The sequence below is a fragment of the Jaculus jaculus genome, chromosome 4 (assembly GCF_020740685.1).
Source record: "Jaculus jaculus isolate mJacJac1 chromosome 4, mJacJac1.mat.Y.cur, whole genome shotgun sequence".
Classification (NCBI taxonomy): domain Eukaryota; kingdom Metazoa; phylum Chordata; class Mammalia; order Rodentia; family Dipodidae; genus Jaculus; species Jaculus jaculus.
In genome coordinates, this window is record NC_059105.1 from 108,198,121 (window position 1) to 108,210,989 (window position 12,869).

Below are 12,869 nucleotides of genomic sequence, written 5' to 3' on the forward strand. Positions count from 1 at the left end.
GGGGCTGGCAAAAGTCTCCAAGTGTCATCCAAATTCTCTGATCCTGACACACACAGCTCAGCCCCAGGGTTGGGGTTCAATGCTTCCCTTCATTGACACCAATACCTTACCACAATAGTGGTTTCTGAGCATCCTTAGTGAGCCTTGGGATGCAGCAACAGGTGTTGATGACTGTATACGGAGCTTCCAAGGGTCCTTGGAGAGCCTTTTATTTCCATTCCATCCCAAATACCCAATCCTGTTCCCACTGACCCTCCGTCGCTGCACTATGCATGCTAATGCCATTCTGCAGACCAAAGTCAGCAGTCAGCGTGTGCAACTCAGGGGGACTGCTTCCTATGTGGGACTCAGATGCCAGATGCGCCCTGACATCACTGCACATGGGACTGCAAGCACAGGCACATGAGGCATGCAGCTATCCAACCACTGAGAGAAATGGCAAACATTTTACAAAACTGTTTTAAAATAAACTCTCAAGTTAGAAACCATCCCACCCCAAAATTTAGTCTCTCACAGGCAAGAAGCCTCCATAATACCCAGGTGACAGGCAGGAAAGTGAGCAAGGAAAATGGTCCATCTCCAGCTCCTGGAATCCATGGCTTCCCTCAGTTTTCCTGCGTTTAGTCTTTCTGAAGACGCTTACCAGGGGAGGGGGGCAAAGGCTGCCTGTCCTGAGTCCTCCACACAGTCAGCCTGACTGAGGATGGGGGAATCAAGGTTGTAGGGCCCCCAGTTACTTCCCGTGAGGACCCTTTAAGGGCCCCAAGGAGAGAACAGCACTCTTGTCCCTCACTTTCTAAGATTTTGCTTTCAAGGGCTTGTTACTCATGGTCACCCAGTACAAAACACTCCTCTACTTCAGTGAAGTCTTAAGATGTTTTGAGAAAGCAAGCAGGCAGGCAAAAAGGAAGGAGACCACATTCATATAAGCTATTACACTGTATTCTCACAATCATTATTATTAGTTATTGTTGTCTAGCTCTTCACATTACTACTATATAAGTTAAGCCTTGTCACAGGTATGTATGTACTGGTAGGGTAGCTCTCTGCAGGATTTCAGGTATAAAACTGGCAGTCTTGGAGGGTGAAGGTCTGCCTCATACGGAAGTGAAGTACATGTGGACCAGGTACCCTGCTACCTGGTCGATGGGAGGAGGGGTGGTGCCTGCCCCTGACACATGAGACAACATGAAGCGGTGGCAGAAGAAACAAGCCATGTACAAAAACCACGAGAAATGTCAAGTCTAGAGACTCCCTCTATCCCCGTCCCTGGAAAGGATAAACTGAGTTCTGCAGAGAAATACCACTGCCGGAGCCCCTCGCAACCCTCCCTCACCACCTGGGCTTGAAGTCCACCCTTGCCAAGGGCAGCTGCTGACCTTGGCTTGTACACACAGCAGCCTGCATATACTGAGGCTTGCACAGGCCTTCAGACAGGAAAGTCACAGAGTGAGGTGCCTGGAAGCAGCCTCAGCCTTTCAAAATTAGGACGGTCCTTCCTTCTCACTGCTACAGTCACACTCCGAGTTCTCCAAAGAACTTGTCAGACCTATGTCAGTTAGGTGTGACCCTGAAAGGCCTGGAAGGCTCCTATCACCACAGTGATCTGCAGGCTGTCACCAGTGTCACAGACCCGGCAGCGGGACATGGTCACCTTCCACTACTGCAAGTATGAGGGTCTTATGTTTCCATCCAAAATGTTCATATTTTTCCAAATGTTCACAGAGCACCAATAATCACGCCCCTTAAGCTGATCTCTTGTGGTCTGAATCGTTCATAATGTCTTCATAGACATTTTCAATCTTGGAGCTAGAAGCATTTTAAGTCTAGCCTTTTTATCTACCCTTCAAGAGGAAACTGATTCTTACAGGAAGGAATCTAACCCTCAGGCTCTTGCAGAAAGAGCCACTAGTGGCATGGAGAGAAAGCATATTCTTAGGACCCCCACTCCCAGTGCTTCAGGACCTGCCACTGGGTGCTGAACGTGAGACACTTGTATGTGTCCTGTGTGGGTGAGTACACTGCGGTGGGATCCCATCAAGTGTTCACCTTATTTAAAGGTTACTTGCTTTATAAAAGCCTGTACCTTCTGTCCCAAGACACACACGTGTGGCAAAATACTTTTTGTTTTCCAGGAGTAGGGATATCAGGATAACACTAGTGTTTCTTAATTTGGGAACCTCAATGGCAATAATGCCGCCATTTAGAGCTCTGTGTGACCTGTTTCTTTAGAATATTTTTTATGTCCATACCATCGATGTAACTGGCTCAAGGGTTCATACAGACAGAGCAATATTAGGCTAGGGTATCTGTAACTCAACATTCAAGCATGAATCACACACCACTCACTACCCAGCTCTCAAAGAGACCTTACAGAAAACTCATGAAAATTCCCTTTCAAACTCAAAGGTCCAATTCAGAGATGCTGTAAACACCCTTGTCCTCTGAGAATATACTCCAAGGCCCCCAGTAATGTCTAGAACCATGAATAGTGCCAGTCCTGGATGCAAACACTAATATCCAACAATTGATCTAATACTGTGACATGACTCATGGGAGCTGTCCATACAGAAACACTGGGCAAAGAAGTCACCCATACCTGGCGTTGGACCAAGCAAGGTTCACTTGCACTGCTCAGAAGTGCATGCCATTTAAAATGGAAGATTGCTTATTTGTAGCATTTCTCCTTAATATTTTTCAGAGTGGTTGACTATATGTTACTCAAACTGCAGAAGATGAAACCTCAGATAAGGGAGAACTACTTCAGCTTAAAAACATAAGACAGAATGTTATTTATTTAGCTGCTATGATCTGTGGAAAAAGAAGGTAGAGTAGGCAAGGATTTGTGGTTTTAGTTTGCCAAACTGTTTCTCGAGCTTTCTGGGAAGTGAAACTCCATGAGCATTGCATTAACTAAGATATTGAGGGGAGGGGGCATGCCTCAACTTTGGTCACTACTTTAGCCTAAGAAAAGGGTTATCTCTTTGACCACGCATGAACAGGAGAAGCAGCAACGTTAATATGCTGTGCTCCAACCAGAGTGCCCCAAGAAAGGAAGTGACCATTGAACAGGTCCTGTCCATCTATAAGGATTTCTGTTACAGCAGGTCTGACCCTAAGTCAGAATCTCTAGTCCAAGGTGACCCTAGCACAGCCAAGGAACAGTGTCTGTGGGGCTGGGAAGCCAGGAAACTTGCCTTGGTCCAGCTCAAACTGCCACTTGGGTCCCTTTCCCCTACTTCCTCTTTTTAGTTTCAGAAATGGACTCTTCTAAGTGAGTTTAAGGTCAACCTGGGCAAGAGGCAGACCCTATCTTTCAAAAAAAAGTCCTAATTACTGGAGATTTTTCTATGGGGAGACAGCGTATCAAAGAAAGGTCATGTGATGGTAAGAAGGCTTTGAAACAAGAGGAAGGGGCTCCCAGCTGACTGAGCCACGAATGAGCCTGGGCCTTGGCCAAGTTGCTCTGGAGGAGCCTGGAATCTGGATGCAGAGAAATGGTAGTTACTGGGTCACTTGCAGGGTAAATGAGATAGTGAGAATGGAAGGAAGCTGAGGTAAGGCAAAGATCTAGGTCCAAATGCTAACCTGTTTCCTTCTAGCACATGGGCTAATGTGTCTGCATGAGGCCAGACACCATACAAGAGGCTACAAACCCTGTGCCAGACACCTGCTAACAGGTTCCAATTGCTTGCACTAACTGCACCACTTGGGTAACTGTGGGAAAGTAACGCTGTTCATAAAGTAGTTGTCAATATTTACTGGGCAATTACACCATTATTACAAATCTGTCCACTACAAAGCCTGGAGTATTAAAGGCTATGGTCAACTTGGGGACCTTGGAACCAACCTGGAGAGGAAGAAGAAATTGATCTAAGCTCCAGAGGCTGTGGCCCAGGACCTCCAGGAGTCCCACTGAGTAGCAGTGAGGAAACTGGAATTGCATCTCAATTTCTGCAGAAACTCAATAAGTCACTTCCAAGTATCCAGGGACCTTAAGTCCTATAGCTGCAGCAGTTAGAGTGCTAAAATCTAAAGGACTGAGCACTGAGTTTCATAGGTAAAATGTCTTTCTTAATAACCCCCCGGAAGGAGACAGAGATACTTACTAGCAATCCCCCAAATACCAACAGGCTGGATTGCACTAAAAACTACACAGCAAATTAAAACAAGTTTCCTAAATATATTGCTATGGCTTAGATACTGTTTGAGTGCCCTCCAAGGTTCATGTGGTTGAAATTTAATCCCCATTATCAGGTAAAAAGACTGAAGTTTAATGTGACTAATATTATCAGGTGGGGCTTTGTGGATTGATTAGGATTAGACAGAATTGTCAGTGTTTTTTTTTAAAATTATTTATTTATTTATTTGAGAGAGACAGACACAGAGAGAAAGACAGAGAGAGAGAGAGAATGGGCGTGCCAGGGCTTCCGGCCTCTGCAAACGAACTCCAGATGCGTGCGCCCCCTTGTGCATCTGGCTATCGTGGGACCTGGGGAACCGAGCCTCAAACCGGGGTCCTTAGGCTTCACAGGCAAGCGCTTAACCGCTAAGCCATCTCTCCAGCCCTGTCAGTGTGTTTTAAAGGTTAACTTATGTTGTGAACTTGATCTGATGAGGAATCAAGTAAAGGACCTATCTCTTGGGCGGGTCCATAAGGATGTTTCTAGGAAAGTGACAGAAAGAGGAAGAGTTTCCCCCAGAGTAGGCGACCCTTCCAGTGAACTAAATGGCAAGAAGCTCTGGGAAAACACGGGACCTTCTGCCTTGACGCTACTTGCTGGTGCATGAATCTTCCCTGTTGCTATCATCCTTCACAGACACTGGAATTCTGCTTCATCAGCCTTCCAAACTGGACTGAAGATCAGCGACTCTCCAGGAATCCTATGGGCCTTCAGAGCCAGACTGAGACAGCTAAGACTGAGCCGCAACCAGGTTCTTGGACTCTCAAGCCTGCAGACAGCTATTGTTGGACTCCCCAGCACATATCCTGTAATGGAATCTCATACCTGCCCCTTGATAATATATGTACATTTTATCAGTTCTGTTTCTCTAGAGAACTCTAATACATGGGTACAGGCCCCAAAATAAATTTTGGTAACTTTTAAAAAAGAGAAAGACTAGAAGACATATGTTTGTCTCAGGACTCTGCCAGCAAGAAGGATCTCACCAGACTTCCACAACTGTGAGTTAAACAAACTTTTCTTTGTAATGATCCCTAGCTTCTGGCCTTTTGTTTCAGTAATGCAAAATAAATTAATACATGTATAAACTCTGGAGAAAACTGTTCTCATATGAATTGAGCCAATGTGGGGCTGGAGAGATTGCTTAGTGGTTAAGGTATTTGCCTCCAAAGCCAAAAGGAACCTGATTTAATTCCCCAGGGTCCATGTAAGCCAGATGCACAAGGGGATGCATGTGTCTGTCATTCATTTGCAGTGGCTGGAGGCTCGGGAGTGCCCATTCTTTCTCTCTCTCTCTCTCTTTCTAATAAAAAATAAATAAAATATATTTAATAAATTGAGCCAATGTGAAGGCAAGTACAAGAAATATTATCAAGCAGCCTTCTGATGGATGTAAAAATGGTAAGTTTTACCTTTCATTTTCTCCTGCTTAATTATGCAAAGCTACTGCTGTCACTGTGCAGGACACAGATAGGATCATGGTTGACATTTACATCCCAAATATCCCTATTAAGAACTGACAAGTTAGTGAAATTCAGGTCTGTTTAGTTAATCCTCAGATCTTGTTACCTAAGACACTGTTTTTCCTCCCCAAATCTTTCTACCTTTTAAAAAGATACTTTTCCATTGAAAAAACTCCCAATAGCTTTTCTTTTGTTTAAAAAAAAAAAAAAGGGTTTGATTCATTTATTTGAGAGAGAGAAAGTATGAGCACATTTAAGAGCCTCTTTCCACTGCAAACAAACTCAAGATGCATGTGCCACTTTGTGCATCTGGCTTTACATGAGCACTGGAAAATTGAAACCAGGCAGTCAGGCTTTGCAAGTAAGTACTTTAAACAAAACCTGAGCCATCTCCCCAGCACTCAATAGCTTTTCAAAAGAGAAATAAAACCTTCAGCACAGCATTAAAATCCTTCACTTCCTCCATTCCCACCAAGCAATAGCCACCTCCAACAATGGAGAATTGTCAATTTTCAATAACATATAGAAGGAATTACATGCAGATTGTGCATTTGAAAATATGACAATTCTAGTATGAAGAAGTGTGCATTACTATTGTTCCAGTCCACTCCCCCAGAGTGGGCAAGTTAGGAGCGAAAGGTTCCCAAAACTCTGCTACTTCCATGGGCAGATTAGAATGCAGGACAGGAGACTGTACCTTTGGGAACAGGGTCCTGAAGACCCACTTGGGCTTCTCTCCAATGCATCACAGGTATCCATCCTTCTCTAAGTGCTCTCATCCCACACGATGTATAAGCCTGGGGTGGGGGGGGTACACATCTTGGGAACCCAGTAAGTAGGAAATGCATCCAAGTCTGCCCTCCCATCACTGTTCTCCCCAGCCAGCACTGCTCACTCTCACTTCTTTCCGACGCCATGAGGGAAAGGCTGCCCAGCCTCTGTGCTTCCTGCTGCCACACCAAAGACTACTAACAAAGAGCAATGTCTGGTCCCCACCCCACTGCTCACTGTCCTGGTCTCCAGGATCCATTCTCAACCTCATTCCCCTGGCCTGGCCTGTGTCTGTGTCTCTGCATGTGTCCTCTCATTCTTTGAAACATGTCCCAATGCAACATCCTTGGAGCCTTCCTAGACTCGTGCTGAAAGGGCCAGTGCATTACTGCCTGGGCACCAGACTGATAACAGATCTCTACGACAGGGGCCACACAGGCAACATCTCTATGTGACCTAGCTGAGTCCAGTCCATGCTCCCAGGACATGAGGGGTGTCTGCAATGGTATTATGTCTTGCTTTACAGATGCTAAAACTCAGCACTAAAACAGCACTAGGAAAACAGCCTGAAGTGGGCTGTGTTCACAATTAGTACTTATTATAAGACAGGTCACATCTTAGGATTTCTCAGTTAACATTTTCCTAAACCACAAAAGTAAGCTTTAAAAAGCAAACTGGGATTTCTGTGTAGGTCTCATCACCTTATGAAATAAAAGCAACTCTTTAACACTACATAGGCACAGATATTCATGTAATCATGCTTGTGAGATAACGCATAGGAGTCTGCCACCGCCTGGCCTGTAAAATGCGCCCGCTGCATGTGCAGCCCAGCCCCACACCAGAAGCGAGCACAGCGCTCCTCGCCACACTCTGGAAGAAGACCAAGAACTCCATATCTGTCAATGTCACCGATGATAAAGAACTTCCTCATAAGCAGTGCCTGATGAATTATTTATGAATCCTGTCAGTCAGATATGAGGATCTGTAATTTGTAATGGAAATTCCCTTGAGATTTGACAAGTGGATTAAAAGGTGACCACATCTAAAAATGACGTAGTCTAAAAAGGTTCTACTGCAGTGACTATTTTCTATATATAGATATAGATATAGATATAGATATAGATATAGATATAGATATAGATATAGATATAGATAGATATAGATATAGATATAGATATAGATATAGATAAAGTCACCAGGAGTCTGAGATTTCTTACGTAACTAAATCTGCTGGGGTTGGGATACCTCCACCCCCGGCCCCCATGCCCATCATGGGGTTGTCATGCAGACACTCAGAAAGAGAACCCTATGAAGGCCAGATAGACCTGAAGCTCAACAGTACCCCCCATGGGCAGGGCTGCAATAGCAAGCATGGGGGAGGGCTTGGAATCAAGCTCCCACATCTGAGTGTCAGTCAGCTCTTGATTCAAAGTCAGGACCTAGCTCTGAAATCATAATGAACAACCACCCCCAAATAAGCAAGATGGGTCATTTTCTCTAAAGAAAATCATCATGGGTACCAAGGGGCACTTAACTATACCTTTATGAAATAGTATATATTAATGCAATAGCACTCTGAATGCCATATTCAAAACGGGCACAACAGAAATTAAGAATGTTATAAAAGATTTTTTTTTTAATGGTGAAGAAGAAAGTGAACATCTACAAAGCATCCCAGTAATTGTTTCTGACCAAGGAAAAGAAAATTCTAAATTATACAAAAATAAATTTGTAGAAACTATTATGCCAAGAGATTTCAGGGTCTAAAATTATAGATTCACGAACATCTTAAGACAATCTGTAAACAACAGGGGCAAAATAAGGTTTCCAAGGAAAGGGAAGACTTAGCATGGGTGTTAGTCACCCCTGTAGTTCTGAGACAAGGCTGTGGAGGTGAAATCGCGCCACCTCAAATAGCACTTCTGGATGCTCATAGGGTGGGACAGCAGACTGACTGCATGCACTGCGCAGCAGTCGTCACTCACATCCTACGTCAAATAACCTCAAACTGTGGGTAAGGACCAAAAGATTTTCTTTTAATTTTTATTTATTTATTTGAGAAGGAGGGAGAGAGAGAATGGGCACACCAGGGCCTTCAGCTGCTACAAATGAACTCCAGGCACACGCACCACTTTGTGCATCTGGCATACATGGGTACTGGAGAATCAATCCTAGGTCCTTTGGCTTTGTAGGCAAGTGCCTTAACACTAAGCCATCTCTCTAGCCCAAGACCAAAAGATATGTTTTGTGGGTACAGTTGTAACATACTGGTAGAGTGCTTGCCCAGATAACACCAGGCCAGGCAACCACCCCCTCACTCCACAAGTGGATTTCTGTCACACAGCCATGTGTGTTGATCCACCAGTATCACTTATACGGGGACCCCTGGTCCCAGAATTCACTATTGCAGTGAACATTTTCTTCTAACACATGCTGAGCACATCTCTCACGTGCAGGTAAAACCTCCCTAGAAATCCTTTGTTTGCTTGTCTTTCTTCTGATGTGGACTTGCCCTCCTCTCAGCATCAGGCTGGAATCAAGCCTGACGAGGCTAAAAGCCACTCTTCTCTCTCAGTGTGCTCCCCGTCCCCACACAGGACACAGTGAGCCCCAGTTCAACAAATGTTCTAGGACCACATGTCAAGTGAGAGGAGCAGAGGCCCTGCTTCATCATATGGAAAGGAGGTGTCCACTGTTCTATACACTTCCTATGTACATTCTAATGCTAAAAGGGGTAACTCAGTGTCTGAACAATGTCACTTAAAATCTTAAATTTAAGGCTGTTCAACAAATCAGGGGCACATCTGCCATAATATTAGTTTAAAAATGAATGTGCTAATTAAGCATCTGAGGCAAAGACAACTAGCTTCTACCAAGTGTTTTACACAGAAACTGCAGGCTTACCTTTGGCACACAGTTACAAGAGGTGACTGGCAAAATGGAGAACTCTTCAAAAAGATGAGCTGATGACACCTGGAAAGTTCAAAGCTGCGGAGGTGCCCCAGACTCTCAACTCCAACTCAAATCTCAGAACAGACATATGATGTGAGACATCGCTTGTATAAAAGGAACCTATGAAATCTATAAAGACATAAAAAGGAACATGAATTAGATATGCTTGCTTCCTTGGTTTCAATTAACCATGCAATAATAACAAAAGCAACAACAACAACAAAAAAAAAACCCTGGTTTATTCGCATAAAACAAATGTTACTCCATGCTATAAAATGTCTACTCAACATTAACACCCTTACGCTTCACTGCCTTCCCTTCCTGGCATCAGGTTTACTACAGGTCCTGAGAGGGTCAAGTATGTACCATAAGGACAGCAGGTAGAGAAGGCATGGCACAGAGGGCTCTGCCAAGTGCCTCCAGCCCTCCTCTCCCTGATCTACATCCCTCAAAGCTTACCACAAACAAAAGAAAGTTTGCTAGGTACACAGGAGGCAAGCCTGGGACTCAATGGCAAAGAAGGAGAGAGCATGAAGGTGCTACAAAATGCTGTTCTCTTATGCTGCCTGGTTCTAAACGTCCACTGAGACGCTGTCCTTGGGCGTACAGCATCCTGCCCCCAGGAAATTTGAAAATAGCGCTCTAAAGCTATAAGGAGGCTCAGGGGAGAGCAGCCAGACACAGGTGAACACAGTGCCCACGACCGACCCCCCCCCCCCCCGAGCCCATGGCAACTTTGTTGCCATGTTCCTTGAGCACATAGCACTTGGGTATACGTTTTCAGTCTCAAGCAGCATTTACATGGGGATTCTGAAGTGAGCTGTGGACTTCCAAGTGAGTTCACTGGCATCTTTAATTACATTTGAAACTCAAAAGGGATCTGTCTTGACAGCTCACTCGGAGAAGATCTATTAGTTCATCTCTAGCATGATTATGACCCAAAATGTTAAAAACCTTGCAGAAAAATCAAATTCTATTTTAGTCAAACAGGAAAAGATAATTCTAGTAGGGCTATCATAAAAGTGTTACAAAGCAAGTTCATAAATTTTGATTTCAAAATGAATCCCTTATGCATTCTCTAGCATTATCTTAAACACCCACTGGATGATTTTTAAAACTGATGATTTAATGCAAGAAAAGGTGATAACCTAATGCACTAGGAATACTGGAATTGGTCAAGATTTAGCTACATTAGAAAATTATACATTTCTTTCTGTCTTACAGTATGAAGTAATGTGTTTCGGTATGATGGTCCCCTGAAATGGAAATGCTGGTATCTAGACTCAGTCTTGACCCACAGTTATTTATCACAGGAAACTATACTATCTAAGCCACTCACTTACTAAGGAAAGCAGCTACCACATGCCAATGTGCTGGGCAGCTCTGCTCCCACCCCAAACCACCTCTGAATTTGTATTTTCAGGTGCTGTTGGAGAAGTTACCTTTTTAAGATTTTAATTAAAAAGTGAATTTGCCTGAAGTCAGGCTTTCCTAGCCCAATTCTAGAGGCTACTTGGGCAGCAGTTTGAGCTGTCCATATAGGGACTTCCCTCTGTAAGTGCTGAGCCTGAGCACACGATACTGAGTCTTTCCAAAAGCCTCCCAGGGCAGACATTAATACCTGAATTTATAGAGGTGAAACTTTCCCAGTGTGTGGGCTAGACAGCTTTCTATTGCTATGACAAAATACTCTTGATAATTAACTTATAAGGAAGAGTTATCTTGGCTCAGGAACTTAAGAGAATTTAGTCCATGGCTGGTGGCTCTGGGACCTGTGGCAAGGCAGAACATCATGGAAGGAGTACGTGGTGTAGCAAAGCTGGCCACATCATGACGGCCAGAAAGTGAAGAACAGAAGTGGCCCAGCCCTTCAAAGGCATACCTTCTGTCTCCTAGGTGTCACCCCCTCCCCAAGAGTCATAGACACATGGTCTTTGAGGGGACATTTAAGATCCCAAACACAGCAGAGAGATTAAAGGCTATTCCTAAACAGACTTTAGAAGTAGGAACTCACTTGCACTCCCCCTGCCCCTCTGCTGCTATGGCAGTGGAGACATGTACACTCTGCCAACAGAAAAGCAAGTGCAGCCCAGGCCCACCTGGTGTAGACTGAGCCATGAACCTGAGTTTTCTGATACTTACTCTAGCACAGCCACTGGGGTAGTAAGGGTTGGGCACCGTGTTCTGGTGACAGCCAAAAGTGTGTCCTGTGAGCACGAAGTTGCCAGACACTACAACTCTCCCTGCTTCAGACAGGCCAACCACTTGTCTAGATGGCTGAAGTTAACAGCAAGTGGTAATCACCATTCACAAAGCTCAGGGGACCCAACTCTCCTCTTCTTGACGGACAGAAGCAGAGAACATGCACTGGCCCATGTGGCTATGCTCAAGCATCCCCAAACCACACAGCAGCCCAAGAGAAAGTGCTGGTCCTTCAGCCAGAAGCCATCCCATCAGCAAGAATAGCAACACATACTGGTCCTATTTCAAAGCCAGCATGGTCTTTCACCCTGAAAAGATCACCATAAAGGGCTACTGCCTGATACAGCCACATGTCTAGAATGTCTGCCACCATAAAGGTCAGCTTTGACTCAAACCAAGCAATACTAGGTTATATGACGTCAATAAGGGAAGACCCACACAGTATCTGGTGGGGAGGATAACAGATATAGCCTATAGTGTGTCATAACCACACCTTACATGAGTAACCCTTGTGTGAAATGCATGGAGACTGAAGTAGTACAGATTTTGAAATGTTTGCATAGATATTACTAGTTTTACATCCTCCATCCAAAGATCTGAAATTTAAAAGACATCAAAATCTGAAACTTTTTGAGCACAAGGCTTCAGATTTCCAGACTAGATAGCATGAAGAGAAGAGCCCTGGCTGGCCCTTTGTCAGAAGACAATGCTACAGGCAGGGTTTTCTTTTGGTATAAAAAGAAAAAAGAATAGCATAACCCTCGAGACACTGAAATGCCTCTCTCATCCTTCCTGAAACTTTATCCAAGTGGAGACACTGTTCCGGACACTGAACAAAGCCACCCAAGTCTTCTTGAGCAAGCGAGTGGCTTCAGACACTCAGCTCTGGCTTCACTGGTGGAAAGGTGGAACCTGGTGAGAACTGACAAACTGCTTAGAAGTAGCCCCTGTGAAACGTAAAGGCCTCCAAGCACATGGCTTCTGCTGGCTACCACCCTGGCACTGATGCTCCTGATGAGAGAACTGAGATCTACTTCCTGGTTTCAAAATCTCTAAAAGGCAACACAAAACTGTCTTCAGATGGAAAAACACCACGTGTTCCTGTGCTGGCCTAGAATTATATTGATTCAAGGAGGAACACTTGTTATCATGTTGATTAGCAGGTGATTGTGAACATGGGATTGAAAAAAACCAGTTTTAATTCTAACTCTACATGGCCACCATGACATGAGACTGAGGTCACTATTTAAGGAAGGGGAGAAAGGTTAGATTTTAAGCTCTCATATTCTATACTCTG

At 44.4% G+C, this 12,869-nt stretch overlaps 1 protein-coding gene across 3 annotated transcripts in view; it reads right to left on the reverse strand.

The window, feature by feature from the left end:
- The window catches only part of Nck2 (NCK adaptor protein 2), a 153,741-nt gene that overhangs the window by 49,518 nt on the left and 91,354 nt on the right, over positions 1–12,869 (reverse strand). For all 3 annotated transcript variants that reach the window (XM_045148140.1, XM_045148141.1, XM_045148139.1), the window contains one exon: positions 9,323–9,499. The gene's annotated coding sequence lies outside the window, so the exon portion shown is untranslated. The remainder of the gene's footprint in view (positions 1–9,322; positions 9,500–12,869) is intronic.